Below are 10,275 nucleotides of genomic sequence, written 5' to 3'. Positions count from 1 at the left end.
ACCCTTGGAAAAGTGTGTGACAGGCGGATTGCTTTTGTCGCTATCTTGTTCTGCTTGTTTCTCTGTGGCACTAGGGACTGAACCCAGTGCCTCGCGCACACTAGGCAGTTGCTCTGCTGCTGAGACACGTCCCTAGCCCTTGGCGCAGTAAAAAAGTAAATTTGTTCTCAGTGCTCAGGGCTACAATAAGGTAGCCCTGGATTATGTCCCCAACCCTTTTATTTGCCTATTTAATTTTGAGGCAAGGTCCTGCTAAATTGCTCAGGCTGGCCTCCAACGTGCTGTCCTTCGGCCTCCCTCATACCTGGGACAAGGACATACTCAAAGGGAAGCTGGCTTAGCTTTGTTTCATTGTATTTTTCACTATACCTTGCAGAGTTATTTCCCTAGTTTGGGGGAGGAGGACTCCACACCCTAGAAGTTACAGCTAACATCCTGACCTTAAGAACTTTAATTTTAACCTGGGCATGGTGGTTCAGGCCTCTTATTCCAGCACTCCGGGAGCCTGAGGCAGGAAGGTTACGAATTTGAGTTCAGCCTCCGCAACTTAATGTAGGTCAGCATGAAGGCACTGGGTTCAATCCCCAGTATGAGACACGCGCACACACACACACACACACACACACACACGCATATGCACACACACAAATGAAAAGACTAACCAGAGGTCTGAACAGACAGCTCATCAAAGAAGAGGTACAAATGAAAACAAGCATGTAAAAAGATCCTCAACGTCATTCATTTTGGGCAATTACAAGTTGAAACAGAGACATTCATGACACACCTCATGAGATGGTCAGATTGCAAGCATCTGACCCTGTCTAGTGCTGAGGAGGTGGAGCGGCAGCAACTCTCGTTCACGGCCGATGGATGCAAACATGCTAGAGCTGGCTGGATGTGGTGCTCCACACTTGTAGTGCCTGCACTGCAGAGACTGAGGCAAGAGGATCACCCTGAGTTCCAGGCCAGCCTGCGCTACATAGTGAGTTCAAGGCCAGCCTGAACCGAATAGCAAGACCCTACCTCTAAAACAAAAAATAAGGCCAGCCAGATAGCTCAGCGGATTACGGCGCCTGCTGAGGCAGACGTAGGGGCTGGGGGTTTGATCGTCAGCCCACCAGGATGGCCCTATCCCCGGGCCCCACTGAGATGGCGATTGAGATTGGGCATGGAGGTGTGCACCTGTAATCCCAGTGTTTGGGAGGCTGAAAACAAGAGAATCGCTGAGTCCTATCTGTAGTGAGACCCTGTGACCCTGTACTAAATGCTAAACAAACAAACAAACAAAAAATGGTGGAGACCTTTGGGAAGATGGTTTTGTCAATTTTCTGTAAAATGAAACACAGTCCTATTGTACACTATTCAACAATTGTACTGGTTAAGTATTTACGTGAGTCACAGCAAGTGTTCTCACAGCAATCTGTACACAGACACGTGTATTTCTACTTGCCCAAAACTGAAATCAACCAGTGTCTGTCAGCAGGTGACCGGAGAAGCTGTGGTGTGTCCACACGAGGGTGAGTTTTCAGGGACGGAAAGTACTCCTGAGCCAGGTCTAGCCATACCTCTTCTGTCCCGTGGCTCCTGGGCTTGAAGACGGACTCACGTGTCAGGCTGCTGCTGGTCCAGCAGAGGGCGCCACAGAGCACGCTGGTCTTGGCGGAGCTCACCTCTACTTGTTTTTTTTTTTTGTTTTTGTTTTTGTTTTTTTAAGTGAGAGAAAAGAAATTTTTATTTTTTAGAAAAGAGAATAAAAATAGTTTTTAAATCCCATTATAAATGATACAGAATTTCACTAAAGTAATAGGAATTCAACAATGCTTGTTATATTACATAATGTCTTCAAATTAGTTTAGATTACCAGATATAAGACACAAAATTGGTTTTAAAAAAGTTATAAGAAATTAAAAAGAAGAAGAAAATTAAGCATTAACTTTTGTTTTCAATAGACCAACAGAAATTAACAACACAATTATCTGAGCTGTCCTGTATATCTCTATCTCTATCTCTATCTATCTATCTATCTATCATCTATCTATCTATCTATCTATCTATCTATCTATCTATCTATCTATCATCTATCTATCTATCTATCTATCTATCTATCTATCTATCTATATCTTTTTCCCTACCTTCATTTCTTCTTTTGTCATTTTCCTCATCCCCGTTATTCTTTCCCTTTGAATATATTCTTTCCCTTTCACAATATCTATTGTACCTTTCAGATTTTATTTATTCTTTCGGGTTCTTGCACTAGCAAAACAGTATGATGTTTACTCATGCAGCTCTAATTTATTTCACTTATGAGCATCATCTCTAGTTGCATCCATTTACCTAGAAAGGCTTCAAGTTTATTTTTTTAATAGCTGAGTAATACTTCATTGTGTAAAAATACCACATCTTCTTTATCCATTCCTCAGTTGATGGGCATTTCAGTTGTTTTCAAGATTTAGCTACGACAAACTGTGCTGCTCTAAACATAGGTACACATATATCACTACGGTATGCTTTCAGTTCTTCTGGAAAAGTACCCAAGAGGGGGACAGCTGGGTTGAACGGGTCCTCCAGTTGTAGCTTTTTGAGAAATTTCTACACTGATTTCCACTGTGGTTATACCAGTCTGTGCCCTCACCTATGGTGGAGAAGGGTTCCTTTTTCCCCACAGCCACTCCAGAATTTATTCTTGGTTGACTTCTTTTTTTATTGAGAAATAAATATGAATGAGACAGTTTCACAGGTGATTAATAGGACAGTTTTGATAATCAATACACTGTACATTGTTATCTTCTTAGTGGCTATCCATAGTACAAGAAGCAGACAGGATATTCTGTCCAAACACTGTTAGTACACCTCTTTCTTCTCATTGAGTTAAGCGCAAGTAGCTGTAAATTTATCCTAACTATTTTGTATATATAAATACAAAATGATCTTTCCTTTGCATCATTTTTTTTTGTCAGAGGTGAATATTCTATTGGCATCTAAATACTATAGGTGTTTGAATTCAACTAAATAGTCTAACACTGTCTAGCAGTCTATAATATTAGTGGGTTATCCTCAGAAGTTGCTGACTTGAGCCTTTTACAGCTCATTGTATTAATATGGATTTACTTTACATACCTTGTTTTTATATTTTTCTGCTGAATAGTTAAGACCAAGATATAGAAAGACCTATATAACAATAAATGTAACTTTTGTATCTGATAAGGTCAGCCAAGTACTCTCAGGATTTATCCTGTAGCCCTGTACCATCCTTTGTACATCCTTTTGTCAGTGTCTGACATGAGGATGAGTCACGGCCAATGCTTGACCAATTTGCTCTCAGTGAAAGCTTGAGAAAATGTTTTTTCTCTCCATGTGACTCTCCCCAGGCACACTCTACATCATCGATCACATTCCTCTGTGGCTCCATGATCTTCTTGATCAGAAAATTTGGAGCACAACTGAGTTACATGCTGTTACAGTACAGGTTCTCCTATGTCCTGAGTCTTCACTGACCTTGAAAGGGAAGGGCCAACATGTTGGCTGACCTTGCAGCCCTTCCTTTTCTCCAATTTTGATCTGCTAACTTAGGTTGTTAACCCTCCAGAAGAGAAGCTAATTATTAACCTGCAATATATGCAGTTCGGTTTACCCTATCTGTCGAAATATCAAACATTTTGGCATATCATGGAACAGGTATTTTCTGTCAGATATTGGTATGTTGAACTTTAAATCCTTACAGAGTATGAAGGAAAAATAATTATATAAAAGTAGAACTAAGCATTTACTTATTTTTACAAAGGAATTTAGAAACCTAACCATATATGGAATTGTAAGTCCTTATACTGGGGAGACAATATGATATTTACAGATGTGGGTCTGGTTTATTTCACTAATAAGAATATCTTCAAGTGGCATCCACTTCAATACGAAGGCTTCAAGATTATCATTCTTTATAGCTGAGTTCACCTGTACTTTGAATAAACGTCCTTTAGGCTGCTGTGAGCTGGTGGCTGCCTTCTAGAATTCAGCAAGATGATGGTTTTGAGACTTTCGCCAGCGTTCACATTGCTTTCCTGGCCCGTGCGCTGTCAGATTTTTATTGCACTAGTTTGGAAGTGTTTACGACAGCCTTAATCTCCATCTTTGACCCATAAAAGTTAAAGGGTTTCCTGCATTATCATATAAAGGTAGATAAATAAAGGTCACTGTATTATGCAAATATTTAAGTAAATATTGAAATAACCCAATGACTCAAATATTTGAATTAAATGTTAGTTATTTAAAAAACAGGAGACAGTTTTTTTGAAAACTGGGAACAACTTATTTTCCTTCACTTAAAGCCTTAAAGTTTTAATTAGAGTTTATCATGCATTTGAGTGTCGGCCCTCCCTTCTGGCCACACACTGATATCTCGGGGAACCCTGTAAGCATGGGGTGCTTGTGCTGCACCTCGGACAGATTGAGCCTGAATTTCAGTTGCACAGAATGAAGCCTATGCATCGTCACCCCGGAGCTCTTCATTGTAACTTCTCAGAACAGGTGGAGACTTCCCTAGTGGTAAGACACCACTTGCTTTGATCATCTTTGGGGACAAATACGTAGGGGAAAGTTTTCCAAGAAAGCAAAATACAAATCATAGAACCAAAATTCTCTGATTTGAGATGGGGTCAAGAGGTGTCGGGGAAATGTCAAAGTTAGGAAAATGTAATCAATATTGTAAACTCACAGGGCGTAATTAATATATACTAAGTTCTTATACGTGGTTGGCACTGTCTCAAATACTTGATGTAGAATTGTACTGTTATTTTGCCAATGCCCTTTTACGTAAATTCCACTGTTGCAACACCTTTGTACATAGATGAGGATGATGGATTTTACAGGGGTCAGGTAAGTAGTGAAGGAACCAGTCGTGAAGTAGATGGGCTAAGAGGAAAGGCGGGGTCCAGCTGAGCCCCAGCCTTGATTTTACTTACTCAACTGCACCGTTCCGTTCATGAAGCTACCCTGGCCTAGAGCTAGCGCTCCCAGGTACCTGGGGAAACCCCTGGGGCTCTTGGCTCATCCCTGTTCTTGTGGATTTGAATTGAGTTTGGGAAATGGTTTTGATTTTTATAATGGCTGTCCACAGGGAAATAGTGCCTCCGTTAGGGTCGTTTTGCTTCGAAAGCTTAGTCTCCAGGTGAGAATAGTAGATTGGTGTCGTGAAGATTAAAGCCCCAGGACCCTTTGTTAGTGTAGCTGGCTAGGTGACTGGGAATAATTCTCTTTGTTGTTCAGAGCCTAATAACTATAGCAGTTGTGTGCTCTCTAACAACAGTTCTAGCAGGAGGTGCTCATGATTTTGTCACTACTGTGTTTAGGCATCTGTCTCTCCACCCCAGTCTATTCCCTCATCTCAAATTTCTTGAGCTATTTAACATAGAAGAATGCTATGATTTGTGTCTAGTTGTCCCCCCGAAGCCTCAGGCAGTCATGGGGCAGATTTCTAGAATTTATGATCAACTCATGATTCACTGTGATTATGGGTAATCCAAGGCTGGGATTATGGATGTGACTGCTGCTGGGATTAAGGGTGTGAGCACTACTTCCCTCAGCCTGGGGCAGATAGCCTGAATGCAATTTAAGAGAGACAGACTTCCTCTCTGCTGTTGCTGCTCCTCCTTCTGCTCTCTGCTCCTTGCCGCTGCCATGAACTGCTGCCTTCTGCCATGTGCCGCTCTGCCTTGGAGCCAGCTGAGTATGGACTGAAACCTCCACTAACTATGAGCTAAATAAATCTTTCCTTCCTTCATATTGTGTGGGTATTTGTTCCAGCCAAGAAAGAAGAGTAACTGAGACAAAGAGCAATGACAGGCTAATACAATCAGACATATCCCAGGAGATTTTTAATTGTTCAGTCAAAGGGTGAATATAGAATTGTTTGGAAATCTGGACAGCTCAATACAAATATATAATTGTACTGTATTTCCTAACTGTTCTAAGAATGATGCATATATTACACATGTCCATCTATAGGTTGGTTAATTATATACAAGCCCAAAGGACCGGCCAAATAGCTCAGAGGATTAAAGCGCCTGCAAGCAGGTGCATGGGCGCAGGGGGTGGGGGTGGGGTGGGGTGGGGGTGGGGGGTGTGCTTTCGATCCCTGGGTCTGCCATGCTGCCCCGCCCCTGGGACATGCTGAGATGGCAACGGAGACTGGGCGTGGTGATCTGTGCCTGTAATCCCAGCTCTTGGGAGGCTGTAAACAGGCAGATCACTACGAGTCTGATCTACGTAGCGAGACCCTGAACACCCTGTAGACCCTTCCCTAAAATAAAAATAAACAAAATAAAAAATAAATTATTTACAAGCCTCTATTAGGTCTTTCAAGAAAGATTCCAGATGCAAAGCCTCCGAACCCCAGCACGGGTGACGTTCTCGGCACTGTTGTGTGATCGTGGGCTCCGAGCACCCGCCAAGCAGGAAAGCTTCCCAAGTGTCAGGGTTCGGGGTTTCCCAGGGTTTCGTTCTTAGTCTTTGGTTAGAATATAGGACGACCGAAGGGAAAGGGTGTGCGCTGGGTCACAGTTGGTTTCTGGAAGGCTGTCTCCAAAGCAGAAACAGCACGGCCGGAGGGCTGGAGGACCGCTGCTCTCCCTGTTGGCGCTGGGAAGCAGAGGGAAGGCGAAGGAGGAGCCGGGGAGGGAGGCGCCCTTCCAGGCCACACCCGGCGACCACCTTCAGCCCGGTCACACCCCGTGACCACCTCCAGCCAGGCCTCCCAACGTGCATTAGCTGAACTCAGCCCCCGATGAATCCACAGAGGGCCGGGTGGCCCAGTGATGTGGTCACCGTTGAGAAGCCCCACCCCTGAATATCTGAGGTCTTCAGGGGACACTATGGATTGAAGCCATAATATTCCACCCCTCATCCTCCAAAGGCTCATGTGCATATTTTATGTAGAATACAATTAAGAGTCACTGACATTTTAACAGTCTATAATTGTCAAAAGTTCAAGTCCCAAGTCTCCTCTGAGACTTAGGGTAAACTGTTCTCTGTGAGCTCTTGTAAAAATTCAAAAAGAAACTTGAACACTGTTGGCGTACAATGGCACAAACTAAACATCCCTATTCCCAAAGACAGAAATGGGTGGATAGAAAGAAATCAAGGTAAAGAAGACTGAAGCCTAGCATGGCAAACATTCAACCCTGTACTTCTCTGGCTAGCACCTGGGGCAAAGACGTTAGCTCCCCGGGGCACTGCTGTGGTGGCGGCTGTCGCGGATGTTTCCTCCAGCTGGCTTTTGCTCACAGCCTGCAGCTTTCCTCGGATAGTCCTTATCCTGGCTTCTCTGACTTCCTGGAGTCTGGGCCGCACTTTTGGCTCCTCTCTTACTGCACTGAGCTGTCAGGGGCACCGTGATCGCTCCTAGCTGGATGCCCCCAAAGTTTGTAGGCTTGTAAGTGGGGCTTTTGGGGGAGTGACTGGGTCAGGCCTGCATGGCACTGGCTCAGCCCACGGAAGGGTTTAAAGCTGGGTGTGCTGTTGGGAGGGGAACCTCAGGAGAGAGGAGTGGGGTACTGTGGACAAGGGCTGGGGCTCTCCACCTAGTGCTCCCGTTGCCATGAAGTGCGTCTCCTCTGCCATCCCGCCCCGCCTTGGTGCCGGCCAGCTGCAGACTGAAACCTCTACGAACTGTGAGCCAAAATAAACCTTCCTTCTTTAATTTGGGGGTGTTGTATATTTTGTTCCCGCAATAAGAAATTAATTAAGACAGACACACAGCTGGGGCTCCCAGGCCTTCTTCTGAAATCTGGGTGGAAGCCTTCCCTGCTTCCCAACTTTGTCTTTCTGTGTGTATTTAAGAACAGCACTCTGTCGGTGATGGCATGGCCCGCCACTGGCTCCAGCAGGAGCCTGTCCTTTTGCATCACAGCTGTGGTAGAGGACTCTGTGTAGCAGGTCACTGCTGTGAAATGCACCCCAGGGAATGAGTGCCCTAGGTGCTCGTTCTTGAGCAGAATGCTCCGGTGCTTTCTTTGCAAAACAAATTCCTTCTCTTTTGCAGCTTTGAGCATACAGAGAGAGGCTCCTGTACTGTTATCCTGATCCAAAATGCTTTGCTTCCTTTAATGCTAATCTTTTCAGGAACTTGAATTTCTTGTTTGCAGGAATTTCCTTTTTTGGCAAACTGAAAACTTATCCAGGCACGGTGGCCCCAGTCTATAATCCTGGCACTGGGGAGGCTGAGAAGGAGAATACCTATGAATGCAAAGCCAGCCTGGCTACATAGAGAGCTTAAGGCCAACCTAAACCACGTAGCAAAATCCTCTCTCAGAAAACCCAAATAAACAAACAAACAAAACAAACACTCACACCTAAATGACCCCGGAACACTTTTACTATAGCTTTTGTTCCTTCAACACAGGGCTGCCTTGAAGTTCCTCCACCAGGTGAGTCATCTACCACCCTCGACTTCTGCCTCCCACGAAGTCTCAGGACATGAACAAGATGGAGACAGATTCTCTCCCAGAACACAACACACATGGTCTGGAGTCCAGGCCCGCAGTCTTTATTCCCCACTGAGAAAGCCTCAGCTTGGCCTTCCCTATTTGCCTTTGGATCAGCACTGTGGTCTCCTGCACTCCCTGTGACGCCTCCTCAAGCGTGCCTCACAGAATTTTAGGGTAGCGTCTTCAGCTGGAAATTTCCAACCTTTTCAAAATCTTCCTGCAAACCAGTTTGAAGGACTTCTCCTGCCCCACCCGGCCTGGTGACATGGCAACAGGGACCCACTTCTGTGGAACCCAAATCTGTCCTCTCTTTTCCTCGTTGCCTAGAGGCAGCCCCAACAGGCAGAATCTGAAGGAGAGGATGATTTCAGTTCAAGTTTTTGACCTGTGGCCTGCTGGCTCCAGGGGAGGATAGCGTGGCAGAAGAGACTAGCAGAGGTCAAGCTGGGCACTTTGTGGTGAGCCAAGGCAGGGAGAGAAGGGAGAACCAGAGTGAGGGCTATGACCCGCCTGGTCACCTCTCCAGTGACCTGCCTCCTCCAACCAGGGCCCACTCCCATAGATTTCATTTAGTTACAGCACCCCTATGATTCAATAATCCTTCAAAAGCTCTACCTGTAAGCATGTAAATACCTAGATATAAAAATTAGCAGGCAAAAAATTTGTCTGCGTTGTTCTCATATCCTAAGACTTTATGGTACACTGAAGTAAAGGGCAGAAAAGTGATTACTCTGGTGGAGAAAATGTCAAGGCAAGCCAACGCTCAGTTTGTAGCACAGGTACTGACTGCTTGCTTCTTTTAGTAAGATCTACAGTAAAAATCAGTGGGGAAAGGGCAAATTTAAATTGTCTTTAAAAAGTATGTTTTAACAACAACAAAAAAGCTGCAAAGTTGAAGCCTTCTATAGCATGGTTACTGAAAAGAGTTTTTAGTTACTTATTTTTCTTATCTTTTTGAGACAGGGCCTCACTGTGCAGTCAGGCTGGCCTTGAACTCATTTTGTAGCCCAGGCTGGCTTGAAAATTCCATCAGCCCTCCTGCCTGAGCTTCCTGTGTCCAGGGATTATGGGCCTTAATTACCACACCTGCCAAGATTAGCACTTCAAAAATATATATTGTATTGGAGAAAAATTAGAAAGATACTTTGAGGCTATCTCATGAATCTCTTTTATAGATTGAAGAGTGAAAAGGAAAAAGATTTTTTGAGAAGAGAGGCCCAGGGCAGCTCTGTAAAGACCACCTGGGGAATATAATCTCTGGGATTCTGTTCACAGCTCTAGGCTATCCAGGCACTCGGAGACCTCTGCAGCCATGATCCAAGGTGGCCCAGCTACTCTTTGATCTGTGAGCTGTTCCTGGTATCATCAACATGGTGTTGGTTTTATGGACACACAAAATATAAGAGTTGTATACATAGACTTTGGCCCAGATTTCCGAAGAAGGCTCAAGAGACCAGGCAGGATACCCCTGAAAAAGCAATGGCATATACCCGTAATGCCAGCTACTTGTGAGGCTAAAACATAAAGATTCTAAATTCAAACTGTGAGCGTGAAACTAAAAATAGCGGGGGTGGGGGGGATCCTAGAAAGTTGGAGAAGCCAAGAGCTTGGAATGTCAGAGACAAGCCAGAGGCAGTGAGCAAATCCGGCTATGAGGGCTGCACTGCCCTGACAGCGCCATCTACCATCTACGTAGGGCCACACAAGCCTCTTGAAGTTCGCACCTGCCACCCTGTCACAGTTTCCCAGATGTTGGACATGGTAGCCAGGAGAGAGGGAGGGAGGGAGGGAGGGAGAG

Source organism: Octodon degus, unplaced genomic scaffold, assembly GCF_000260255.1.
Source record: "Octodon degus isolate 3935 unplaced genomic scaffold, OctDeg1.0 scaffold00054, whole genome shotgun sequence".
In the NCBI taxonomy this organism is placed as follows: domain Eukaryota; kingdom Metazoa; phylum Chordata; class Mammalia; order Rodentia; family Octodontidae; genus Octodon; species Octodon degus.
This window is presented reverse-complemented; position numbering follows the sequence as displayed.